We start from the raw sequence: 27,099 nt of genomic DNA, 5'->3' as shown, positions 1-27,099 counted from the left end.
ACAACTGTGCCAACGGGTCTCACATTAAATTCACGGTGACTGCAACCTTATGTGGGCCTTATCTGGATAGCTTGTCCCACCTGCCAACAGATGCCCTGCCATTCTTGAACACGACCCTCATGGACTTTCTTTTCTGGCCTCAAACTGCCCACATCCCCTCCTCTGGCTTTATTTCCAGATGAGTATCTTGTCTGATATTTTGATGAACAAATAGAAATCAGTCAGAAACTCTCCCACCTTCCTACTACCAAATCTGTCAATCCACCTGTGTCTGACCCAAACCTCTACTCTCCCTCCTGCTCCCGTCTAAAGGCAACACCTCCCTCTCACCTCAAAGTTGTCGCCCTAAAGTTATTCCTGCTCCCTAACTTCCCTAACAACCTCAAAGCCAGACACTTTCCCCAAGTAGCTCTCAAAAAAGCATCCCTTATCTCCCACACCTTATCTGGGGGCAAGGCCAAGACTAGCATGGAGAAGGAGAGATACCGGGGCACCTGTGAGTGTGACCTTTAACTTCCAGCCCTCAGTGCCTTTCTTGCCTCTTTCTAGTCCTGACCTTGTCTCTAGGCTCTTCGAAGCCATGCCCCAGTCTCTTTTCGTATCTTTTCCCCAGACTGTGACAAACTCCTAACTCCTCTTTAACATTCACCACAGTTATAATCAAATAATTGTGTAATTGGGGCTCCTGGGTGGCGCAGTCGGTTAAGTGTCCGACTTCAGCCAGGTCACGATCTCGCGGTCCATGAGTTCGAGCCCCACGTTGGGCTCTGGGCTGATGGCTCAGAGCCTGGAGCCTGTTTCCGATTCTGTGTTTCCCTCTCTCTCTGCCCCTCCCCCGTTCATGCTCTGTCTCTCTCTGTCCCAAAAATAAATAAACGTCAAATAATTGTGTAATTATTTGTTCGATGTCTATCTCTCCTACTGGAACACGAGCTCCCTGAGGCCAGGAGGAGATCGACCACGTTCACTGTCATCTTCCATAACAACTCTGTTCCTCAGTTTCCCTGTCTGTAGAATGGGGGAAAATAAAGTACTTAATAGATGTTGGGTTTTATGATTAACAATATCCACAGCAGTTGGTAAATAACCAGCACATAAGAGGTACTTCATCAATAATTTGAATGAATCCATAAATGAAGAAATCATTCCAGGACTGATGCGTGGATGAAGATTCAACAGGTTTGAGTACTTTTCTGAATGTAGCAAACTATGAAAAATTGGCAACAAAATGACCTGAGGATACAAGGCTTCTCCTTTTTCTGGTGGCTCATGAAACGCACTCCATATATATCTTCCTCTCCCATACTCGCGGTTACCTTTATTCTGCTGTCCCAGGTGCCCATTATCAAACCGGGTCCAACCTGCCCTTTCCTTCCCAGCTCCAGGGGAGTCACTGCGTGAAATCTTTGGCAAAACAAAATCATTAGCGCAGCTTTCCCCTGACATACTGGATAAGGCTTATCAAGCTCTTCAGGGAAATAGAAAGGCAGGGAGACTGTTCTGCAAGTTGCTACAGCAAAGTAGTTGCTAAGGAAACAGCCCTATCTCTGGTCTCCTTCTCTACCCCTCAGGGCCTTCCCACCCTTCCTAGGGCCCATGCCACCCTCCTGACAGGCCCCTGTACTTCTGTTCCCTCCATCTCCTTCCTCTCCTTGGAGAGGAACAAAGAGAGACCAAGTCTAGGCCAGACAGCCAAGGAGGCCCTGCAGAAAGCTTTCAGGCTCCTGTTCCTAGTGACCCATTGGCTTCGGGGGCCTCAGCGTTCAAATCTGATTCCTCCCCACCCTTCCCTGCACCTTCCTCTCCATTCCCCCCTCCTCAAACACTGCAAACACGGCACCACAAAATGCCCAGATGCAGGCTTCGGTTTGGCCCTGCAGGATTGACACAGATAACCCGGGCACTTGCCAAAAAGAAATAATAGCTACAACCTGTTCATAGTATCAAGAAGTAAGTGGTATGGGGCAACGCCTTGGTCTCTGGGTGTGGTTTCTCTCCCAGCCTGGTGGCCTGCACTACACATCTCGGAGGAGTCACGGCAGCACAGCCTTCGGCCCCCATGGGTGCATCCGCAGGAGCAATTTTCCTTATTGCGTCCCCTTACCCACTGTTTCTCTTCCCCCCTCCCTCACTCCCTCCATACAATCAGCTTTCTGACTTTCTTCAGCTTTCCCTCAGGGTCAGCCGTCTAATATTTGATTTCACTTCGAAGGTGCTATGGCCTTCTCTGTTCCCCTCTCTTGAAGCATGGCCCAGATCTGAATGGCTGCCAAGCTGGGATTAGAAGCAGCCCCGTGTTTCCCAGCTTCCCAAGACCCTCCCATGTCTGCCTCCCTTACCCATCGGCCCTTGCTTCAGGGTGACCTTGCTTCAAAGCATCAGTCTTGGCAGACGCCTCCTTTCCTTAGCTTCCCAGGAAAACCTGTGGCTTCGCTACGAGACAGAAGCTTTTTTTTTTTTTAATGTTTATTTACTTATTTTTGAGAGAGAGAGAGAGAGAGTACGAACAGGGGAGGGACAAAAAGAGAAGAAGAGAGAGAATCTCAAGCAGCCTCCGCGCTCAGTGCAAAGCTCAATGCAGGGCTTGATCTCACGACCCTGGGATCGTGACCTGAAACAAAATCAAGAGTCAGACATTTAGGGGTGCCTGGGTGGCGCAGTCAGTTAAGCGTCCGACTTCAGCCAGGTCACGATCTCGCGGTCCGGGAGTTCGAGCCCCGCGTCAGGCTCTGGGCTGATGGCTCAGAGCCTGGAGCCTGTTTCCGATTCTGTGTCTCCCTCTCTCTCTTCCCCTCCCCCGTTCATGTTCTGTCTCTCTCTGTCCCAAAAATAAATAAACGTTGAAAAAAAAATTAAAAAAAAAAAAAGAGTCAGACATTTAACTGACTGAGCCACCCAGGGCCCCAAGATGGAAGCTCTTTTAACTATACACGTTGCTAATAGAAAGCTCTTAGATATTTGTTTTACAATAGGAATTAATAGGAAAACATAGACTTTTTCCAAACCAGCCTGTCCTTTATGTTATTTTGAAGGGACACTCCTGGATCCAAAGGAATAAGATCTTTCCACTGGGAACGACTCCTGAATGACTTGATTTCCAGTCACAGGAAAAAAAAATTTATATATATATATATATATAGAGAGAGAGAGAGAGAGTCAGAAAATCACTGTTAGATTTAACTGGACACTGAAAATTCACACTAACGTTAGCTCCTTATCTTTCTTATCTTTCTGTCTTTGACAAGGAGACTCTGCTGGCATGCCAGGCTTTTGGCAGAAAAAATACGTTATTGTTCCAAGTACCTGACTGAGTTGAAAACATCCTTGTTGGGTGTTTCATTCTGTGTTTGAGTGAACTAAAAAATGAGACAGGCACAGCTGTATGTGTAGGGCCTTGCCTACTTCTTAGCTGTGTGACCTCAGGTGAGTTACCATTCCTCTCTGAACTTCAGCGTCCTCATCTTTACAATAGGGATAAAACTGCGGTCCTTATGACATTATTGTTAAGAATAACATTGAAATAACTTATGTGGAACACCTCGTATGGTGCCTGATACATAGAGGCAATCAGTGAATGGAAGTCACAACAGGAAAGCTGGTCTGTGTGCAGGTTCAACCAAGGGTGGAGGGGGTTTGGGGAAGAGACTGTTTTCTGCCCAGGGCACCAGACTCCTCACTGCACAATTATCCATTAGGCTCATCCTTCTCAGGCCTCCTATCTTTGATATCTAAAGAGGTTCACTTATTATGAACCTAAAGAGGTTCATCCAGGAGATGAAGTGGAAACTACATGTATTTTATTGTAGTAACTAAAAATTGAGTTAACTAAAATTTGCGGTTTACTAAGAACGGATGGTGGGGCTGCCCACCAGGGTTTTCTCCCCGTCTTCCTCAGAAAAAGAAGCTGTCACGTCACAATTGAGCAAGTCTTCTGTGCCACTCTTTGCTACGAGCATGTAAGCCGGGGACACCCCTATAATGGAAAAAACACCTTTTTGAAAAATGTTTACTTATTTTTGAGAGAAAGAGAGAGAGAGAGAGAGACCCACCCCCCCACCTTCACCAGTGCTCTGTCCCACAAAATTCAAATCTTTGAATTTAGAAAAAGGGATCTTGGCCTAGGCCCATTGGCCCCAAACCCAATAATATAGTTGAGAGAGAATTCGTGAACTGGCTTTGACCCTAAAAGGGGAAACAGAAGGAAATGGTAGTTTTGTCCTTTTGAGGCCATGGCTCTTTGGATCTACTTATACCCTGGTAATGAGCAGTATATGTGAGTGGAAAAACACAGCTGGCCTTTGGGAGCTCAGACCCTTTAAGGCTTGGGGAGCCCTTCTGACAGAGAATAAAGGATGTTTTTCCTTCTTAAGGGGTGGCTGAGTCTATCAGTCTTAACCCAACCATTTATGAGGCAAACAGACTCCAAAAACAGCTCTGATTCCACTCTCATAGGACAATCTGTCATGAAAGGAAATGGCAGGATGAGATCAGCAAGGAGCTCCCAGATAGGCAAGCTTAGAAGGTGGTTAGATACAAACTCTGGTCTTTCTGATATTCCTAGCGAGCAAAGGAGGCCCGAGGGTTTCTCTTTAGGGCCCAATGACACATATTCGCCCTAGCACAAATGATAAAAAGAAAGACAGAAAGAGAGACTGGGGAAACAAAAATGTAAATCAGAGGCAATTGATTTACTGTGTGATTGTGGTATGAATTTCCAATCTCTCCTGACTATGAGTCAAAGGAATCCTCACTGGGGAGTGGGCAAGAACATCTGTGTCCTGATCCTATCTTTCCCCTTCTTTTATCACCTGGTTCTGCAATCCTCACTGATCCCCCTTTGTGTGTCATGCCTTCCACATTTCAGGCAGTAGGAAGGATGCTTTCTTGAACAAAAGTGCCCTGGATATTTTAGCTTTTACACTGAGATTCCTACTCTCTCCAGCTTCCGATTGCTCATGGTTCCAACCTGAAGGCACAGAGCTTCATCACCTGTATTCGTAGCTTTAGCTCTGCCTTTGTTCTTGCGACGTTAAGGGAGTTTGCCCTCTTTTCCCGAGTGAGTTGTGAAATGCCTGCTCCTGGTTTACTGGGAATGCCTTGTGCTGCCTCAGCAGCTGAACACCTGCCTCTCTCCCCTGTGTCCTCTCTGCCTGCCTTGCAAGAGGACGAGGAGATCTTAAAGCCTTCCTTGTTTATTGGGTGGCAAGAGATGTAAACAGACTGAAAAGGCCTGTCCTGAATCATCACCAACTCGGCTGGTGCACTGTCAACAGGAACCCCCCCCCCCCGCAACTGGCCAAACCCCAGCCTCAGCTCTCTGAGGCCTTTATTTTCCTGGCTTGTTACTTACCTATTTCATGAGCATGTCTGTGCAAGCTCCCTAGGCTCCAGACACACACTGCCCAGCTCAGTTGGGCCCCAGGAATTCAGCCTGGAACCCTGTAATCAACCAAAGTACCACTAGGGCAGCTGCCACTAGGAGCACATTTAGTGACACAAAAGGTCCCAGACAGACCCTGGTCTCTAAGGCCTCCAGCTGCCGGGGACTGGCATGTTAGGCCAAAGCTTGAGGAGTTTTAAGTTTAGAAAATTCTCAGTCCCTGATATCAAAATCACCAACTTTAGACGCCCCGGGTAAAACATACAAGGTATATGCACTGAAAGGGTATCAAATTATGAATACTGGAGTTTTTGATTGATTACAGGTTTTTTTGTTTGTTTTTAAAATTATCAGCCTGGGGCGCCTGGGTGGCTTGGTCGGTTAAGCGTCCGACTTCGGCTCAGGTCATGATCTCACGGTCCGTGAGTTCGAGCCCCGCATCGGTCTCTGTGCTGACAGCTCAGAGCCTGGAGCCTGTTTCAGATTCTGTGTCTCCCTCTCTCTCTGCCCCTCCCCTGTTCATGCTCTGTCTCTATCTCAAAAATAAATAAACATTAAAAAAAATTAAAAAAAAATTATCAGCCTTCACAAGAATCTCTATTGTGTCTTTGCAAACTTTGTGTGTAATATTCAGGTGTGTACTATAACTTCAAACTTTTTATTTTGCAACAAAAAGCCCAGAGGATCTTTTGAAGAAAAACACAAATAAGCACAGGAGAAATAATACAACAATGATAAGATCCCCAAACAGCCCATGCAGTAAAATTAAGGGGAAAAAGTTCTAACGGGTTCCATTCTAATTCCAGCAAAGTCCTCTTCAGAGAATGGAGATAAAGTATGTGTGTGTAAGTGTCTGAATGTGTCTGGGGGGCTGGAGGTGCATGTGGGGGTGTAAGTCACAGGAGTGTAAGCATGTGTGTGAGTGGGGATGTGAATGCATAAGCATGTGTGAGGGTAAGTGTAACTGAATGTAAATGTGAGTGTATAAGTGGGAATGTGTGTGTGTGTGTATGTGTTGAGTGGGCGTAAACAGCAGTGTATTTGTAAGTGCAGCTTATGTGAATGTGAGTGAATGCACACTGAGTGTGGGCGTGAATGTGTGCCTTGAAGTTGTGTGAGTGTGTGTTAGGTGTGTGAGTGTGTAAACATAAGCTTGTGTAAGCAAAAGCGTGTGAGTGTCCACGTGCATGAATATAAATTGTGTTATGAATGTGAGCGTGTGTGAGTGCAAGTTGTGTGAGCGTGTGCGTTTACTATGAAAGAGGATCCAAAGATGCAACGTGACAGGATCTGGGCTCGGAAAATCGATCACTTCTTCTTCTTTTTTTAAATGTTTATTTATTTCTGGGAGAGGCAGGGGGAAGGGCAGAGAGAGGGGAACAGAAGATGTGAATCGGGCTCCGTGCTGACAGCAGAGAGCCTGATGTGGGGCTCAAACCCATAAACTGTGAGATCATGACCTGAGCCAAAGTCAGATGCTTAACTGAGCCACTCAGGCACCCCTGAAAGTCAATCACTTCTGAGCACGCACAACAGCTTGATTATGAGACCGTCGCAGGAACTGGTAATGATGAGGATGACCATTTGTCTCAATTTGCTCAGGTCAGAGCTCACTTATGCCTGTTATCCTGGCATAATTATCATTATTTTGCAGCCATGTTGATATTGTGGCTGAGGTATAGCTTATATAACAGTAAAATACACACCTTTTGAGAGAGCTGGCCAATGACTTTTACAAACACACACACCCATGGAATCATCCCCCTAATAAAGATACAAATATTTCCAGCACACATTCTCAAAAACATCTTGCTTTGGAAGAGTTGTCCTAGTAAAGTCCTCCAGGATTTCTCCTCAGCCCACCAGGAGGAGGGTGGATTTCACTGACATTATGCCATCTTCTGGCCTTTGTATAAGATTTTACACATGCTGGGGGCACCTGGGTGTCTCAGTCGGTTAAACGTTCGACTCCGGCTCAGGTCATGATCTCACGGTCCGTGAGTTCGAGCCCCGCGTCAGGCTCTGTGCTGACAGCTCAGAGCCTGAAGCCTGTTTCGGATTCTGTGTCTCCCTCTCTCTCTGACCCTCCCCTGTTCATGCTCTGTCTCTCTCTGTCCCAAAAATAAATAAACGTTAGAAAAAAAATTAAAAAAAAAGATTTTACACATGCTGGAGAATCGCAGTAAACATACCGCAGCTGTTTGGAAACCAGGAAGAGTTAAATTACATCGGGTTGACTTGATGGGCTCAGAGAAAGTGTGGATTCTGGAAGGTGGAGACTATTAGAACAAACACCTTCATGGAAATTATCATTAATCCAAAGCGTCTGAACTTCCCTTTACCCCGTCTCCACCACTCTGGCCTCCCCCTGCCAAACTTTCCTTTGATTAAAGGAGTGACTCATCCCCATCGGGAATCATATAGGATCTGTGGGAAAGAGTATGGGATTTGGAGTCTGCCAGGCTTGGCCTTGCAACTTGACTGTACCATTAGCTAGCTCTGTGTCTTTGGGTAAGTTAGTTAACCTCTTAAGGCCTCAGTTTCCTGATCAGTAAAGAGGATAACATGATCTATTCTGCAGAGTTGGGGTCAGGCTTTGATTGAATGAGTACGACATACTTGGTACATGGGCACCAAATATATGATAACTAACGTTTAAGTCAGATTTATTGATCAGAATAAAAGCAAGCCATGGCAGATCAGCTTTTCCAAAAATGGCCACAGCAATGGCTCCAGTCCCATTCATTCTTCTAGAACTTTGCCACTCCCCACCAAGAGGCAGAGTCTCCCCCACCCCACCTTGAATTTGACAGGACTTTGTGACTGCCTGAATGAATAACATGTGACAGAAACAATGCTACATGACTGCTGAGGATAGGTGGAAAAAGGCAACATAGCTTTTGCTTGACACTCCCTCTCCCTCAGGATGATCTCCTCTGGGAACCAGCCACCCTCCTGTGAGGAAGCCCAAACTGGCCCCCATAGAGAGACTGAACGGAGAGGCCCATGGGAAGAGGAACTAAGACCCCCAGCCAAGAGCCATAATCAACCACCAGACACGCTCGAGTGAATGAGCTTTTAGATGGTCCTAACCCTCAGCCCCTGAGTCTTCCAACTGAGGCCCCAGAAACTGAGAAACAAATTTAAGCTATCCTTGCTGTGCCCTATTCAAATACCTACCCCATGAATCTATGAGCATAATAAGTGATTATTTAAGCTTCTAAGTTTGAGGGTAATTTGTTACACGGCCATAGCAACTGGAGCTCAGGGTAATCAGGGTTTTGTTGGATGGGGCTGACATTTCTCACAGACGTCTGACTCAGACCAAATGAATGCGAACACAGCTCTCGGCTTTTGCCCATCTGAACCTCAAAGGTGGGGAGTCTGCTACACAAGTGTGTCCTGTTGCTTGTGTCCTATTGCCTGTTCTTGCTCACAAAATGAATTGATTCCATTATTCAAACTCAAAGTGGTTCCCTATATGCCGACTCCTGGAGCCCTGTCTGTTCTTGAACACTAACCATTTACTAGCCTGTGGGAAGGGGAATCATAAAATAATCAACTATATTATATCCAAACACGCTTTAAGTTCTGTATGCAAACTGGCTGTTATCCTCTCCAAATATCAGTTATGAAAGCTTTAATCCTGTTTATTTTCTGTCTCGCAAAGATGGAAACTTTACTCAGTGCCACGAATGCATCTGGGGAAGGAGGGGGTTATGGCAGACTAGCCAGACCTCCAGTGGCAGCCAAGAATCATCAGGAAAATCAGGCCAGAAAGAGGGGCAGCAGCAAGATCAGCTTTCCAGACTGGCCCACAGCAAGAAAAATGGGTCCAATGGGCAGACCATGCAAAAAGAGCCTGACCATGGCCTAGAGCCTGTCACATGGTCATGGCGAGGAAGCTAGTATAAGAGAGTAGTGAGACCGTGGGCTTTGGATCAAACAAACCTGGGTTCAGCTCTGGTTTCTCCACATACAGGCAGTGTGAACTTGGTTAAGTACCTTAACTCCTCAATTCTGTCAACTGTCAAAACAGTACCTACATGTGGCAAAGGCAGCTCACTATCTACCAAAGATAGGTACTCCTCTTGCATAGTGCAGTTATGGCTGGAAAGCAGATGCCTAGCATCTAAGTCGGACCATGTGACAAGATGGACCAGTGTGATTGATGTATTAGTGTGCCTTGCCTACATGATCATCCCCTTTCATGGTGACCTTGGAGGCCAAAAGTTGAAGATGATGACTTCACAGGATTGAGTGAGGCTGCATCCCTATGTCACCACGTGGAAGAGACCCACTTGACTAGGAACATGCCCATCAGACTTTGTGTGAGCAAAAAATAAACTTTTACTAGGCGAAGACACTGAATATTGGAGGTGTCTGTTACAGAACATAGCCCCCTAGTTTAGAGAATTGAGACATACATAGCTGTAGATAATTATAGAGTTGCTTACTATCTGGCTTCCCCATTTGGCTGATGCTCCTTGAGGGTAAGGATTGGGCCCTGGGGAGCCACTGTGTCTGGTACATACCAAGAAGGTAAGCAAATTTGAATTGCTTATCTGCAGCTTGAGGAAGAGAAGAGAATTAGAACCTGGACTTTTTAGCAATAGGAGAAAGAAAAGGTTGATGTTAAAAAAGACATTTACATTAATACTTCACTACAAAATGTACTTATTTAACCTTTTGTCAAAAGGACCAAAAACAAAACAAAACAAAACAGAAAACAAAAACAAAAAATGAAAAACAACACCCACCTGGCAGTAAAGTCATAATTTGCCAGTTTGGAACTTTGATCCCAAAGAGGGCCAAGGAAATGAGTTTTCCCATTAGAAGTTTCGGAAACCAAAGCTTACTATTAGATTTTCTTTAAAGTTCCACAAAACTTTTACAAGTTAATTAAATGGTTGGCTTAACCACTGGTTCATGTTTCCAGCAGATGGAGTGGAGTGGTCTAGGGGAAGAAACAATTGTGTAAATGCAAATTTGGTAGAAAAAATGTACCTGAAAATAATATCTTATCAGTAACATCAGGGTTTTCTCTTTGAATCATTAGGGTGAACAAACAACTCGCATTTATATAGAGCACTTTCCTTTTTTATTGTTCCCAGTGTGTTCTCGCAACAATCCTAAGAGTTAGGGCATGTTTTATTGTCACCGTTTCACTGACAGAAAATCCATGAAATAAAGTGAGCTGTGATTTGGCCAACATCTCATGGCTCACGTGAGAATCAGAAGCCAGGCCCCCTGACTCTCAGCATAGGACTTTTTCTCCACAAGACCTCCCAGGTTGATATGGGTTCAACATGGATGACCGCCCACAGAGAACCAAGTCAAACAAACTGTTTTTGAGCCCAGTCTGGGTAACGTCTCATGATTGGGTGTCTTACAGGGTAAAAAGTAAACTAAAACACAGTTCCGCAATCCAACAATAACCCGAAAATAATGAGTAGGTGAACAGGTAAAAAACAAAATATTGTAGTAGCAATTCCTCTCCAGGACAGCAAAGACAAGGTAAGACAATAGGTGTGAAATGAGAAATACGCAGCATACTCAGGAAGTGTGATGGCCATCCAGAAGAGGGAGAGAGGATATAGGGCTAGAATCTCAGAAAGGCTGGAGGGGTGGAGGAATTGGGATTTCAGAAAAGGGTAGAATTATGTAATAAAAACTGTCTTATCTGCTCAGCACCCCTCCCTTATTCTTCTGAGAACATGCCCCCCTTTATTTGGGGGGTCATTCCTTCCCCTATTCCAGTCATTTGGGATTGATTCAGGATGAGGTTGCCAGTGATAGCATCCTACACCTTGGCTGTTAGTGGGCATGGGACTCATTCTAGCCAATTAGAATTTTTAGGGGGAAAAAAAGAACTGGAACTAAAAGAAGGAACCATTCCTGCTTGTATGAGACCAGTGGTGGCCATGGGTCCTGCTTTGTGGAGGAGATTGGGCTGAGAAAAGGAAGCTGAGATGAGAGATAGGACAAGAGACTACTGGTGGCATCAGGAATGTGGTTCCAGTAGCCTCCACCTCAGCACACCCCTGCCTTCCCTGCAGCTTATGGTCGCATTGAGCTAATCACTCTCTCCTTTCTCCAATGGGGGTCAAGTGGAGCTCATGTCACTTGCACACATAGTCTTGCCTAACGCAATACGTGGAGAGAGGAGGGGAAGCCGCCCTCTCTTGGGCAGAAGGTACTAAACGGGTCCACATGGAAAGTGTGGAGGCACAAGACTTCTTTGGGGACAGTGAAGAAGCCCGTTGTTCTAGGGCTGAGGATAAGCATAAAGAAAGAGTGAGATACCAAGCACTGAGCATGCTGATTTTGAGACTAGAGCAGGACATGTCCATGGAGACACTGAGCAGGCAACAGGGTGTGGGAGTGGGTCTCCAGAGAGAAACTAACGCTGATGCAACTCTAGCAAAAAGGGTGCTACACTCGGAGTCAAAAAGACTCCAAAGATAAAGGGAATATGTGCAGATTAAAGTGGTTCATGAATTTAAGAGAATATTATTCATTTGGGAGCTATCTGTGTGGAGTCATAGATGTAGAAAAGGGAAAGAAGAGGAGAGAGAGTCTTGGATAAATGATTAGTCACAATTAGTCCATACAATTAAAGCATCAAAGAATCAAGAGAAAGCAGAGTCACAAAAGCCAGGGAAGCAAAGAGTTTAAAGAAGGAGAGATTGAACTGTGGTTAAAAAGAGAGAGAGAGAGAGAGAGAGAGAGAGAGAGAGAGAGAGAGAGAGAGAGAAAGAGAGAGAGAGAAAGAGAGAGAACCAGTGAAGCTGGTAAGAAGGTTGGTGAGATGTCTGTTTGAATTTGAGGAGCAGGAAGTTATTGGTGAATGAACTTGGATATGGCAGAATGGTAGCAAATGATGGAGAAAAGTTACGGGTAAGGTGATGTATGCTGTCAGTGCCCACCCACATTCCCTCAGTTTTCCAGTGAGCTCCTGCTGACCTTCCAGTGTGGACTCTGCATCTCTGTGCCTGAGAGATCTTTCCCCACAGAATCACAGGAGGCCGCTCTGCCGGTGAGGAAACCCAGAAGTTGTAGGGAATTAACAGCCCCCAGAAGCAGCCCTTGGACATACGAGTTCGAGTTTGTGCATGAACCCCCCCCCCCCACCTCTCTTGCCTTGCCTCCGCGGGGGGAGGGCAATTCTGACAGATGGATTTTGCAGCATTTGCGCAGCGTTTCCTCCACTGTGGCACTGTGCAAGTGCACTCGTCCGTAGCTGGGTTCTTTTTCCTGTCTTACTTCTCGAGTCCCCAGCAGCAAGTTCCCTGCATTTCCCATTTCCCAAGTGAATGACTGGCACCTGAATCCTCAGCTCAGCATCTGCTTCTGAGTGAAACCGAGCTAAGAGAGGTGATCCTGTGACTTTGGGCTCAAACTAGGGCACCTGTGAGAGTGAAAGGGCGGGGACGTTGTTAATAATGATGCTGGGACAGTGATGCTGGGGCAAAGCAGGACTCTGCATACCTGGAGGTATGGCCTCCCTGGCTCTGTGCCTCTCCTTTGAGAGGATGGCATTCAAACACCAATTCCTTAGAATAACAAAGAGTGATTACTGACCACGCAGGAAGTAAAGATGTCTTTTCCTTAGTGAGCATTTGTGTCCTGTGCCCCATTACCTGGAGGGCTCTGGAAAAGAATATGTCAGTTCAAGAGTGAGAAAATATCTCAGGAGGAGAATGGACCATAAGAAGTAGGTCAGTGTCCAGCCCCCAGGAAAACGAGGCTCATGCGTTTCTGTGATTCTGGACTCCGAGGCTGCGAGCAATCCTGTCAACCGTGGTCGATAAGACGCTCGTCTTATGACATCCCTGGGCACCCCCTTCTTGCTCCCTCTTGCCTTCCATCAGTCACATGGGTACACGCCTCTCTGCAGCTGCACAAATGGACAAAGCTCCTCTGACAGCCCTTCTTTACCGTCTCGGCTGGTACCAACAGCCCTAAGGGTATCATCTGGAAACCTGGCTGCTTTGATACCCAAGCTCTTCCACTTCACACGGTTCCACAGTATCCTTTGATCATGCCTCCTCTAAAAAGAGAATGTTTTCTGCCAGAAAATCTTTCAAGAAAGCTGCTCCATTTTCTCACATGGTTGAAGAGCAGCTGGATGTGATAGTGTTGAGAAAGGACGAGACACCAATATTTTTTCTCTGCCCTGTGCACATATTAATCCCCATCCCTGGATTCAAGATGCGAGTCGCTGCATGATGTCAATGGTGCAGACAAAGTGACTCTGGAGGGGGAGGGACCTTGGCTCTCCAGTGCCAGGTGCCGGCTGCTTCCTGCGGCTCCCGGGACATCCCTTCCTGGGAGATGCACCTCATCCCTCTGACTGTCTGTTCTTGACAAACTGGCTCCCAGCTGCCCCACTTGAATGTGGAGTTGATATATAAATAGATAGATCAACATGTGCTGTGCTAAGCCCCTTCTATGTGTGAGCTCGCTTCATCCCCACAATTCCATGAAGCAAATCTCGTTAATCATTCTGTGTTACAAGTGCGAGCTAAGATGCAGAGAGACTAAGTAGCTTGCCGGAGCTCTCAGTAAAGTTTGCAGTTTGAGCAATGGAAAACAGAAAAGCCTATGGGGTATTCCCTGAGTACTTACCCTGAGGTAAGGGTGGTGGGTTGGCTGGGTTGGCTGAGGAAGGAACAGCTCTGGTGAGTCTCAGTACCACAGAGTTTTCATTAATTCCGTAGATTAAAATACTGTTTGGTAGCTCCACTCCTATCCTAGACCTCAGGCCTGAGGGTATGATGTCCCATGGATGGCCCAGGCACACTTTATCAGGACACCAGACTGTGCTCCTTGTCTCCAGAACCCAGCTCCTTCTCCAGTTCTCAGCTTTGCCGTGGGTTTTTCTCCTGATAAAAGCTGCCCCTCACTGTGCCCTTGTGTCACAGATCAAATTCATTACCTCCTCAGGAAAGACCCTAAAGACCCTTCCACCCTCTCACTGTCCTTAGATCTTATACACCAGTGTCCTTCTCTGCCTGTCCTCTGCGCAGAACTTTGCTTGTCCCCCATCATGGCAGACAGTAGGCAAGTGGCCATGGGTATCTCTCAGCTAGACCAGCAATAGCTGAACAGGCTCCTCTCACGTTTATATTCAGAGGGCGAGTTGCTGAACCAGGCTCCGTGATGCTCCCCAAACACACACGTGATTTCCCACCTTGATGGCTTTGCTCGTGCTGTTCTCTCTACCATGAATGACTCCTCTCTGACTGCCCATCTGTTAAGGCACAGTACCAGGTAGCCACTGCTTGATGCCCTCACTAAGCCCCTCGCTGGACGTCCTCCACATACCCCCGGAACCCTGGAGGCTTTTTGTCTGTATCCCTCTTAGGTCAAATGTGTGCTGCCTTCTCCTCTGAGATATGCGTATTTATGTTCACGTTTTCTTTTCCAGTCTGTGGGTTCATCAAAGACTGAATCACAGTTATTCAACTGTGCTTCTTCAATTTGCTTAGCAGAGAGCCTGGCATGTGGGGTGTTTTTGAATGAAAGAAAAGGGTATACTCATGCAGACAGGGAAAAAAGCAATGTCTGGTTCTGAAAATTGCAAATAACATATTTGCCGAATAGATGATGTACTTGATGCATCAAATAAAATAATACTTATATCCCAATTCCTATCCTTTGGACATGGGGTCCAAAGGGTAACTCTGAGAATCCAAACAGATCAACGCTCTGCTTAAAAGAGTAGATTCTAGGGGCTCCTGGTGGCTCAGTCGGTTAAGTGTCCGACTTCAGCTCAGGTATGATCTCATGGTGCATCAGGCTCTGTGCTGACAGCTCGGAGCCTGGAGCCTGCTTCAGAGTCTGTGTCCCTTTCTCACTCTGCCCCTTCCCCACTCATTTTCTCTCTCTCTCTCTCTCTCAAGAATAAATAAACATTAAAAAAAAGAATAGATTCTAACATTGAACTATATTAGTCATGGGAGAGGGCCTAAGAGAGGTCACATGGGAGTGAATCTTGCCCACCTTCTCTCCTCACCTCCATCTTCCATTGGAATGTTGACAAACCAACCCCAAGGTTTCATACCCTCTCTATGATTTTTCTTTTAAAGAGTCTGATATGGAATTGATTACATAAGGTTATAGCAAGGTCTTCTTCATTCTTGACTCTTCAGAAGCCTTGTACCTTTTGAGTAGACTTGGAGATAGTGTCTAGTAATGATAATAAGGATAGTACCAGTAGCATAGCAATAACTACCAAGCTCTTTACAGGATTCCTTACTCGGGGCATTTTGATCACAGGCAACGAGAACTAATTCTGGCTAATTTAAGCCCAAAAGAGAGACCTTGAGAGATGTAGTATATGCCGTCAGTGTTCCACTCAGATCCTCTGTAATTTTGTCATACTCACCCAGCAGCCACTGTTGGCTACAGACAGTGCATAGCTGGCCCGTTCACCGGACATCTGGCCTGTGCCAACGCACGTCTCCTCACCTGGCAGATTACCCTCCAACTCCCAGCAGCCCAGGGCCAATGACTGACTAATTTGGGGGTCAGAGAAGGCCAACCACTTGGTCTCAAGGCAAAATTTGCTCCAGAGTGCAATTCACACCAACAGCCACTAGGCTGAGGCTAGATCCCTGCTGAGATGGCATCCTAGCTCTTTCTCTGCTCAATCCTGCTTCCCTCACTTCCTTCCAGATTTCTCCTGAGGGCATCAATAACCCATATGCCAAGAGGCCCCACCTCAGGCTCTGTTTCTAGGGACCCCAAACTAAGACAAAAGGGCATTGGGAAGACCACAGAGCCAAGAGAGGATAATACCCAGGGCAGCCCTCGGGGCTCTGAAGAAGGAACTAAAATCTGACTTCAGTCTGCCTGTCTCAGGATGAATTAGCTCAAACAATTTTCAGGGTTTTTTTTTTTTTTCTGCCTACTGAAGATTCAGATTAAAAAAAAATCCTTATCCTGGATCATATGCCCACCTTAGTGCAAGGGTAGAACGAGGCATCTCCTACAGCTGTCCTACCAAATTATTATTGCCTGGGTACCTTGGTACCTTGAGGTAACAAATACCATCTCACTCAATCCTTAGAACACGCTGTGAGGTAAACCTGTCATACAACTGAAGAAACCAAGGCACAACTCAGGAAAGACCAAGGAGTATACCCCCAATTTTTTACACCCAAAATTTTTTGATTCAAAAATCCTACTCTGTAGAGTTGACTCCCCAATATCCATTTCACCCTCATATGGATAGTAAGTCCATCATGGTAATCCCATCCCCTTTGGCAGTTATCAGTTTAAGATTGGACCTGTGTCTTTGTCCTGGCCAAAGAGACACAAGGGAATTTTTCTGGGCTCTTCTGAGGAATATCTCTTTGTTCCTAAGAACAAGACCCAAGAAGAGACCATCCCCGACTCTTCCCCTTGACATTGCTAAGTCTGGGTCCAACAACCAAAAACTTCCTCGGACATCTTGCTCACCCTGGTTCATGGGTCAGAGAGGTGGGCAAGTCTGAAAGAATCACAGAGACGTGGAGCCAGTCTGGAGCCTGCTAACACTCTGGTGTCTTTGTTACATGACAAAATAAAATCCCACTATCATTTAGGATATAGCCCAAGATGGAGATGTCTGTTCCTTTTAGCCAAAAGCAACCCAAATGATGTACTTACTACCCTGGGCTGAAAAAGATGCCAAAGGAATGAAGACATTTTCAAAGATAAGTCCCGGGACAACTCATGACTTTGAGAATGGCCATTTCCTAGCTGTGTAACCTGAGACAAGTTTTCTGACCTCTCTGAATCACAGTTTCCTCATATGTAAAACAGAGATCGTATTTGTATCTACTCCATGACATGGCTGTAAGGATTAAACAGGGTCAAGCATTTAGAAGAAACAACTTACCACCTGGCACATAGTAAGTGTGCACTAAATACTTGGCTATTAGATATACTCTCGAAAGAAAAGTTGAAATAGAATAAAAAATGAATATTGATTGCTTTTATATAGCTAGTGAATATGTCACAATTTTTTTCCTCTAGTCTCTCCAGATTGTTTCTGAGATCCACACATATACCTGACTCAGCCATCACATCCTTTCAGGTCACACACACAATTCTGTCATGCACCCACTTACAAGTTTGTTCATATTTGAATTGTGAGCTTCTAAAAGGCTAAGATTCCTCCTGTTCTATTTATTTGAATAACATGATTCCAAGAACATGTGAACACAATATATTCTTAGCTCAGTGGTTTCTAACCACAGGTCAAAAATCAAATGGGATTGCATTGGGTTCTTAAACATTTTTGGATCATGAACCCATTTTAAGAATCAAATAAACGTTGTGGACCAACTCCCAGGCAAATAAACATCCAAGCAAAATGTCCATATGCTGGATCTCTTCGCCTTCTCCGGGCATGAGACTCCCCAAATTAAAATCTTTAAAATAAACCAGAAACAAAGTAGTGAGTGAATAATGTCATGTGCAGCAGCTTCACAAACTACATCTTGTTTAATCTTTAGAAAAATGCCAAGGTGAAGGGGTTGCTCTTCTCTGCAGGTTCAGAGATAGTAGATTTCACATGTAACATGATACATCTACGTGTTTCACTGTCCTGGCTTATAAGCCCTCCTTGTTTCCTCACAGGCCTGCCATAGGTCACCAACCAGATTTGTAGGCAGAAACAATCACTTCCGTGTCAATTCTGCCAGTGAGAAAACTGAGGCATTCTGAGGAGTAGGTCTCATGAGAAGTAGAGATAGTAGGATAAGGTCAACCCAGGTCAACTGGCCTTCATTCATTGGCTCTCTCCTTCCTTCATTCTCTTATACATCCGAGCATTGTAGGTGATATTGTAGGTGCCAGGCACCGGACCAGGATCTGGTGCATGCGGCATTGTAGAAAGAATCCATGGCAAGTAGGCCTGGATTTGGATTCTAGTTCCATCAGTTAGTTGCTATGTGACCTTGAAGAAGTTAATTAATGCTCTGAGCTGCAATTTCCTTGTCTGTAAAGTGGGGTTAGTTGTGGGGGTTGTCCTACAGATCGAGGAGGTCTATGTCAGGAAAGTAACCTATCCAGGGCCCCCACAGAGTACACACTGGACAGGGGTCACTTGCAGACACATTTGATCTATTTTAGGTTGTCAGATGAGAAGCCCTTCGAGAAAAAAAGTACAGTCCTGCCCAGGAGAGGGACTCAGTAAAAAGGGCAGAGCAGAGACGACGTGCGGTAACACAGGGAACATTGACTTCCTCTTCTCTCCAGACCACTCAGCTGACACTCCTCTTTGTTTTCATGCTGAAAAGGGAAAAATCTTTCCCTGGCAGTTGGAAGCAGATTTTTTCCATTAATCTTCCCTTTGCGTGTTGTTTCACCAAGTTCCAAAGTGACACCAAACAAACCCCAGAATTTCACACCAAGGAGGATGGAAAAATACACCCTTGCCAGAGCTGGGCATAGCCTTTTCAGTCCAGGGTAGTGAGTATATCAGCTGGGTTGTTGTTGGCTCAAAGGAACAGAAATCCCCACCTTGGGCTACATCTTAAATGATAGGGGATTTTATTTTGTCATGTAACGAAGACACCAGAGGGTTAGTAGGCTCCAGACTGGCTGCATGCCCAGACAGAGGAGCAAGGGGCCATTTCTTCAGGGGGAATTATCAGCACCCTCTACAGCTGTATCCCAAGAGAACACACAAAAGCGGCTTCCCACAGACCCCCCCAAATATTTGAATGCAGTCTTGAAAGAGTGCTTTAAAAATTTCTGGACGTCTAAATAAAAATGATATGCCTGGGAAATATGAAGACTGCCACTGGGGGGCCAGCCAACCACATGAGTCCTGTCTTCCACCCCAAAGTCTCTATCAGGGGCTAGACTTCAATTTTTCTATTCCGGGGCTCATCAGTTTCCTTCCAGCCATGCGGGATGATATTTAAAATGGATTCCTTGAGCCAGTCCAGTCTGATATCCTCTCTAGATATGGAAAAGATCCCCTCCACACACATAGAATGAAATAAATGGGGACAAGAAAACCAAGCCAGACCTGCAGGCCCAGAATCTAGTCAGGATTGGCTAGAATGTGCCTTGAAGTATTCCCAGTGTTTAGTGGCAGAAAATCAGCCTCCTTGCTCAATGGGATGGTTGTTTTGCCACTGAATAGCTAGCTATTAATTGTACCAATGGGTCTTTTCTTTCACACCAGGGTGGGGCTGGGGTCGGGAGGGTCACTCAATCATCTGAATGTGAGCATCTTGGCTCTGGACACTGTCCTGCTACTTGGAGGCTGCTGGGTCAGCAGGGGGCTAAGGGGAGGGAGTAAGATGTTGCTCTCTCATGCATCTTTCCCTCCATAGGCTTGTGGAGCTGTGGGGCTGGTTCCTGTCCAGGCCCTACCACCCACAGCTGTGTGTGTCTGGGATGGAGGAGGGGGACAGACAGCAACGCCGCCTGCCTCTGGTCCATCTCAAAGCCCCTCTCCCAACCCCTTCCAAAGAAACTCATCCCTCTCCCTTTTTCAGCCAAAGAACAAAAACCTTTGTGGATGTTGACCTGGAGACAGATCCCCAAGAAGTCACAACCTACCAGTTCCACAAATAGCCAGACTCGAATCTCAGTGTGGGCTCAGCTGGAACACTCCATTTTCTTGGAAGCCATAGGGTCTACTCACTGCCTACCGTGGTTGAGAGCACAGCTCATGTTTACGCTGATACCTTCATGTGCATTTTCCCATTTCGTCTTCACTCCCACCCTAAGAGGATGAGGAAACAGCAGGAGGAAATTGATTAGCTCCCCCAAGGTCACCCAGTTGATAAGCAGAGAGCAGGGATTCAAACCCACCATGGCTGAATGGTCTCCCAACATGTTCTGCTGCCTCCCACTGGTTGGATGAGCAAATAGCCCCTCAGAAATGCAGTTTTCTCATCTGTAATATGGGGTATTCTGATGTTTGCATGGGTTAATGTTTGTAAAGAGCCTCACTATGTTGGGTACATAAGGCCTTCTCCTCCAGCCAAGTAACTGTGTGAGAAGTGGCAGAAGATGCACGTTGAGTCAGAAAAGTCTCCGGAAATTAAAGTGTGCGAAATGTATCTTTTTTGCCCATAGATAGCCTGTCCTTTCTGAACACATGTTACTGGTCCCTCTCACTGCTGTCACTGGAATTGTGCTGTTGATGAGGCCCAGGGCATTTGTATTTTTAAAAAGTCCATGAGGAGAGGAATGCTTCATGTAAAGGATATAATTACTTGTGGTAGGGTTTGAAGCACTGAGGTGTTTGCGGTTCTGCCGTTTAGATGACCTGTTCATAAAGATAGTCCTCCGGCAGCCATAAACCAGAGGCATCACCGCCCAAGAACCAGCAATGGCCACTGGTGAGTAGTGCAAGGCCAGACAGAAACAAGGGGAAAAGGGTTGCCTCTAGATTACAAAGCCACCCGTACTCCCAATTAGTAAAGATTCCAGGAAGAGGAGGGGGAGTGAAGTGGGACCCATCCTGGGCCATGAAACAGAGGACTTGAGTTCAAGTTCTCCATGACTACTCTAGACCTGGCTGTGAGCACCACCCTTGCTCCAGCCTGCCAGGCTCTCCATTCAGTGTCACACTAATGTCACACATCCTGTCTCACCTCACCCACACCCACTGCTCCTCTTGAATTGTCCCCAACACCCCCCATGGCGGACTGATCTGGAAGCCCCTGAGTCATCACTGGCTCCTTCAGGCCCTTGGCCTCCCCACCTTACATCCACAAGGTCTCACACTCACTCACACACACCTGTTCTCTCAGCAAATGTGTAATGAGACCTGACCACAGTAGTGAGGGTATGACTCTCCCTGCCCTGGCCTTCCCCATCAGGGCCCTCCTTGAGTGACAGCTCTCCCCACCTACCTTCTCTCTATTCCTTCTTTTCTGACCCACAGCTGCCAGGGAAATCTTTCTAGAGAACTGCTTGGATCATACTCCTCATTGCCTCTCTCTCAGCCCCACCATTAGCCCCCAAGAAGTCACAACCTACCAGTTCCACAAATAGTCTTGAAGAACTGCAGTGAGTATTAAAGGAGATCATGTTATATAGACACTCTCAGCCACACAATAGGTATTTAAGAACAGTTTGTTGAATTGATCTGACTTGTTTGGCTTTTCCCAGGTTAGCTAGTTACCAGTTACCAGGGACTTTCTGGACTCCAGGCACTGAGCCAGGTCATTTATACACATCATCCTTTGTTGTCTTCTTATCAACCCTGTGAGGAAGAGTCTTCTATTATACCCATTTGTAGCTGAGGAAACTGAGGCCCACAAAGCTGAAGTACTCTGTCCCTGGTATCTTAGAGAAAGGGCAGAGGTGAGACTAAAATCCAGGTCTAACTGTGATGCCACAGAGCCTCTCTCAGTGGCTTCCTTCTTTGTGAACATAATGCTGGATGTCCCCCCCTCCTCACGGAGAAGCTTGGAGAATCAAATGAGTAATAAACCCAGAATGGTAGGCCTGAGAGGGCCCTCAGAGATCATCCTGTCCAACCTCCTCATTTTATAGATAAGGCAACTGAGGTCCAGAGAGGAAACTTATCCCAACACCCAACAGTTATTGGCAGAACTTGGAACTATAGGTTTTTAACCACCCCTTCTTTTATTGTGAAAAATAACATGCATACAGAAAATAAAATGGCTTAATGAAAGATTTAAAATGAACACTCTTGAATCATCAGCTATTTCAAGAAATAAAACATTCCAACATGCCAGAAACCCCCTCTCACATCTGTCTCCTTCTTAAAGGTAACCACAGACCTAACTTTTATGGGAATCATTTACTTGCTTTTCTTAATAGTATCGTCACTCCAGTATACACCCCTACATGCTACAGTCTGTTTTTCCTAACGTTGAACTTAACAGTGTGATGTAACGGTACATTCCCCTTTGTGTGTAGCTTCTTTCACTAAATAATGTTTGAGAATCTCATCCATATTGTCACATGTAGCTGTAGCCTACCCATGTTTATTGTTGTATAGTACTTGTACTGGGTCGAATACTGTCTCCCCAAAATTCATGTCCACCCAGAACCTCAGAATGTGGCCTTTTTTGGAAATAGGGTGGGTTTTTTTTGTTTTTTTGTTTTTTGTTTTTTTGTTTTTGCAGATGTAATGAGTTAAGATGAGGTCATAGTGGATTAGAGCGGACCCTGAATCCAATGATCGGTATCTTTATAAGAAGGCCATTTGAAAACACAGAGCAAAACAGAGAGGAGAACACAATGTGAAAACAGGGGCAGAGATCGGGGCCATGAAGCTACAAGCCAAGGAACGCCAAGGGTTGCTGGCAACCACCATGGGAGAGACATAGAATAAATTCTCCCTCAGAGCCTTCAGAAGGAACCAGCCCTGCAGACATCATGCCTTGGGACTCCTAGCCTCCTGAATTGTGAAAAAATAAGTTTCTGTGATTTTAAGCAACCCAGTTTGTGATATCTTGTTATGGTAGCCCCAAGAAATGAATACAGTATTCCACTGTGTGAATCAGTCACAGTTGGTTTATAAACATACCACCATTTCTTGATCCCTTCTGTAGTTGAGGTAGTTTGGATATTTCAGGTGGGAAACACTTATGGATAATGCCTCTGTGAACACTGTTGCTCATGTGTCCTGATGCAAAAGGGCATGTGATTCTCTGGATGGCATGCCTCCAATACTGCTACCTGAGTGGCCATCCTTCTATGGCCATAGCAGTAGAACTTCCTGGTCCTGGTCATGAAACACACTCAGATGAAGGCAAAAAGGACAACAGTATAATCAGCAGAGCTCTTCTGGGGATGCCCCCTCTGACCTGCCCCAGCTGCAGCTGAAGCTTCAGAATCAGGGCCCTTCAACCTTTCCTGCCAGAACTCTCCCCCAGGCCTCCATCCCTGGCCTTGTCATGACCCTGACCTAGTCATCACTTCCTGTGTTCAGGAACCACCCTCCATTGACTTTGACCTTGCGTCTGCCCCCAGCCAGAGTCTCTAAACTCCCGTTCAGCTCCTTTCTTCTTTTGCTGGTCAACTGGGTTTGGAACTGCACCCTACTCTATTGTTGTTCACTGGGCTCAGCCAATACATCTCAGATCAAAAGTCCTTAACAATGGGCCTTTATGCAAGGAGAGGCTTCTGAATTATTTTCTTTCCATCTACCAGGAAATCCATTGGTTTTAGAGAATGGCTTCTTTTAAGGACAGGGGAAGGTTGAGGACAGAAAACACAGGCATCATGGGGCAGAAGAGGTAAATGGTGTATGTGGTAGAAGCAGAGATGTCAGTACATGTGGCTGGAACAGCATCTCCCAGTGGGAAAGTCACAATAAAAAAGAATGTTTGTGGGGCGCCTGGGTGGCTCAGTCGGTTGGGCATCCGACTTCAGCTCAGGTCATGATCTTGCGGTCCCTGAGTTCGAGCCCCGCGTTGGGCTCTGGGCTGATGGCTCGGAGCCTGGAGCCTGCTTCCGATTCTGTGTCTCCCTCTCTATCTGCCCCTCCCCCGTTCATGCTCTGTCTCTGTCTCAAAAATAAATAAACATTAAAAAAAATTAAAAAAAAAAAAGAATGTTTGTGTCAGCCTCCAAACGGTTGTCTTTACACGGTGCCCATTCCTCAAGATGAGTCACTTCCTAAACTTCCAGGGCCATGAGTACGATTGTTTATTTGACACGAACATTGAGCTTGTTTTCATTGCTGCAATACTATCCCAAAGCATATTGGGCTGGCTTGTTTCTGAGTAACAACATCCTCTTATTATGAATTCTGTATTTCATTTGGACCTATCTTCATAGCTTTTGTATTACTCTGTACAACTCGTTCTGGGAAATTGTGAAAATAGCAATACTGAGGTGGATAGAATTCTTTTTTTTTTCCTTTTATTTTTAGGGAAATCCTACTGCTTTGATTTTGAAATCTGATGACAAATCTGTGGTTAACTCCACCCATCAGTGCTCTGAAGCCAGGAGTTGAATGTTTTTTCTGTGAGGATTTCAGCAGCCAATACTCATTCACTCTTGCTCTTCCTACAGAGAAGTTCTGGGAAGGTGATGGGTGAAGGGGAGGTGTGGTTGAGAGCCCAAATGCCTAGAGTTATGGTAAATGGGAAATTTTTAAAAAGAACCATGACTTTTCAGTGATGCCGAGGTCTTCCCTCCCAACTCATAAGTTAACTGGAGGTTGGAGGTATATCAGCCAAGGTTAAATCAGGAAAGCAGAACCTTCATGAGGAATACAGAAAAACACAGATTTGGAATAGGGATTAGACCTTGAGTAATGGTGGCATTTGGTGAAAATGTCTGTGTAGAGCTGTTACATCTGCATTTGGTGGGAGTCAGTCCTAAAGTCATTGTAGATTGGTAGGTCTGATAGTTTGGAAGGAAGGAAAGTGGGACAGGAAGTGGAGGAGAGCAAGGGCAAGGATAACTATAAACTATGGGAACAAACAGCAATCCGCAAGGACAATCTGAAATCCATGAGAACCAGCTGAAAGCCATATCTGTCTCCCATCACCTCAACATCAACTACGTGGAAGCTGGGACCTTTCATCATGGAGCCGCGCACATACCCAGCCAGGACTGGGAGAAACTTAAGGAGGAGGTCCAGAGGGAGTAGGGGAGGTGGCAGGGCCACTGCTGCCCTGCACCAGCTGAGTCAGCCTGCAGATCAATGATGAGCTATAGCAGCACCTTGTGCCCTACCCTGACCTTCAGATCGTGGTGACTGCGGCTTCACTTCCAGCTGCCAAATCTAATGTGAATTTTTCATATGACAATTCTCGCCCAGACTACATAAGGAAAGGAATTCTGGGAGATGTGGTTCTGGTAGCTAGATTAACATAATACAAAACCATCAGAGGGGTGCAGTCATAAATACCAGGCAGATGTTAAGTATGATGCTCCATTTTGGAGGCACCGCTCAGTTAACATATACATACTACTTACTGTGTGCCAGACACTCTCCTAGGCATTTGTGTATATTCATTACATATACTCATTCAATCCTTTCAACAGCCTTATGAAGTAGTTGCTTTTATTATCCTTATTTTTCAGATGGGAAAACTGAGTCCTGGAGATCACAAAGCTAGTAACCAAGAGGCAAATCCTAATACAACAGCAGTAATGTTAGGCAGTCTTTTGTCCATCCTTATTTTTTTATGACCTGCCATTCTTTAATCTGAATTCTGCTTTTGTTTACTTTTCTATTTTTTAAAAAATATATTTGTCCTTCTCTCTGAGAACTGAGAGCCTCTGACTGAGGTCCATGAATACATGATCCTGGTATGATTATAGCTCTCCTCTTCCCTGAAAACCATCTGAAAAAGAAACCAATGTATTTTCTCATCTCTTCTCCATTCCAGGGTAAAAATCTTTGTCTGGGAAGAACTCATCAGAATACTAACTAGGTTCATTTCCCAAGGTTATATAAGGTGGCGATTAAGAGCCCAGAATTTTAATTCCATCTTCATTGGGCACTGGCTGTGTGACCTTGGGCAAATTATGGGCAAGTTGAGCTAATATTGTTATTTGTTTTAGTCAGTTATTGCTGCATAACAAATTAACCCAAACAGTGTTTTAACCAATTATTAATTCTTGCTTGTGTATCTGAGGCTTGTGTATCTGTAGGTCTGCTGATCAAGGCTGGCATCAGCTGGGTGGCTTTGCTTCAACTGAAGATTCAGCCAGGCTTCAATCTTCACTGATTTGGGGTGCATTCTGTTCCATGTGTATTCAGTGTTACTGGGAGGCAGCAACTACTGAGTATAAACTCTTCTCATGGAAATGGAAGAGGTACAAGAGAAACAGAATCCAGCACTGCTCCTTTAGAACTAGGCTCTAATCTGTCAGACCATCATGTCTATGCACATTCTATTGGCCCAAATGCAAGTCAAGGTCAGGGAAGTACAAATATACATGGCAAATATAGATGGCAGGTGGTGTAGACAAAGAGAGGGGGACGAACTGGAGCCAATAATGTATAATACTTAACAACGTTACTATTATTTAAAAGCAAACAATTATTCTTAGGTTCTCCTTTAAATACATTTCTAGATCGCAGAAGTTTAACTTTCAGAAAGAAAAGCAGACGTGAGTTGATATTTCCAATTTGGACAGTTGACTAAATGGACAGCATTCAGAGGAGAACTTTAGGCTTGTTTCTCTGCTCTCCTCCCAATACCTCTAGGTCAAATTCTGCGCCACAATATCCATTGTAAATTCCTGTGATCCACAGGCTTTGGTTCATTGATTGATGTCATCCACATATTGGTATCCTTCACAGCATCAGCTGCATGCCTCAAACATGGTTAGGTGTACTTGAAGCCTGACCTAGGAGACAGAGGCCCCATTCTAGGGTCTTACCATCTTCTGCTTCCTTTCTAAGCATCCCACCCAAGGACACTTCATCTCCAACATATAAAATTTGAACCATGATTCTCAAGAATTCTAGGGATAGATTGTGCCTCCAGGGAGAAAAGTCTGCTTCATCTTTGTGACTCAGGTATGTCAACGGCACAAGCTTGGATTTCCTTGCTTCTACATGTCTGCATCTTGTATCTTCTTATTGTTAATGTGTCATTTGTTAAAAAAAAAATGTTTTGTTCCCATGGTGGGGAGTATCATCCATATTTATTCTCTGGGGTGAGCTTTCTTCATTTATTTATCTGGAAAAAAAACAAACACTTTTTTTTTTTTTTTTTTTGGAGCAGAATTAACATTGGTCAGCTGACCTCCCT

Source organism: Felis catus, chromosome C2 (genome assembly GCF_018350175.1).
Source record: "Felis catus isolate Fca126 chromosome C2, F.catus_Fca126_mat1.0, whole genome shotgun sequence".
NCBI classification, from domain to species: domain Eukaryota; kingdom Metazoa; phylum Chordata; class Mammalia; order Carnivora; family Felidae; genus Felis; species Felis catus.
This window is presented reverse-complemented; position numbering follows the sequence as displayed.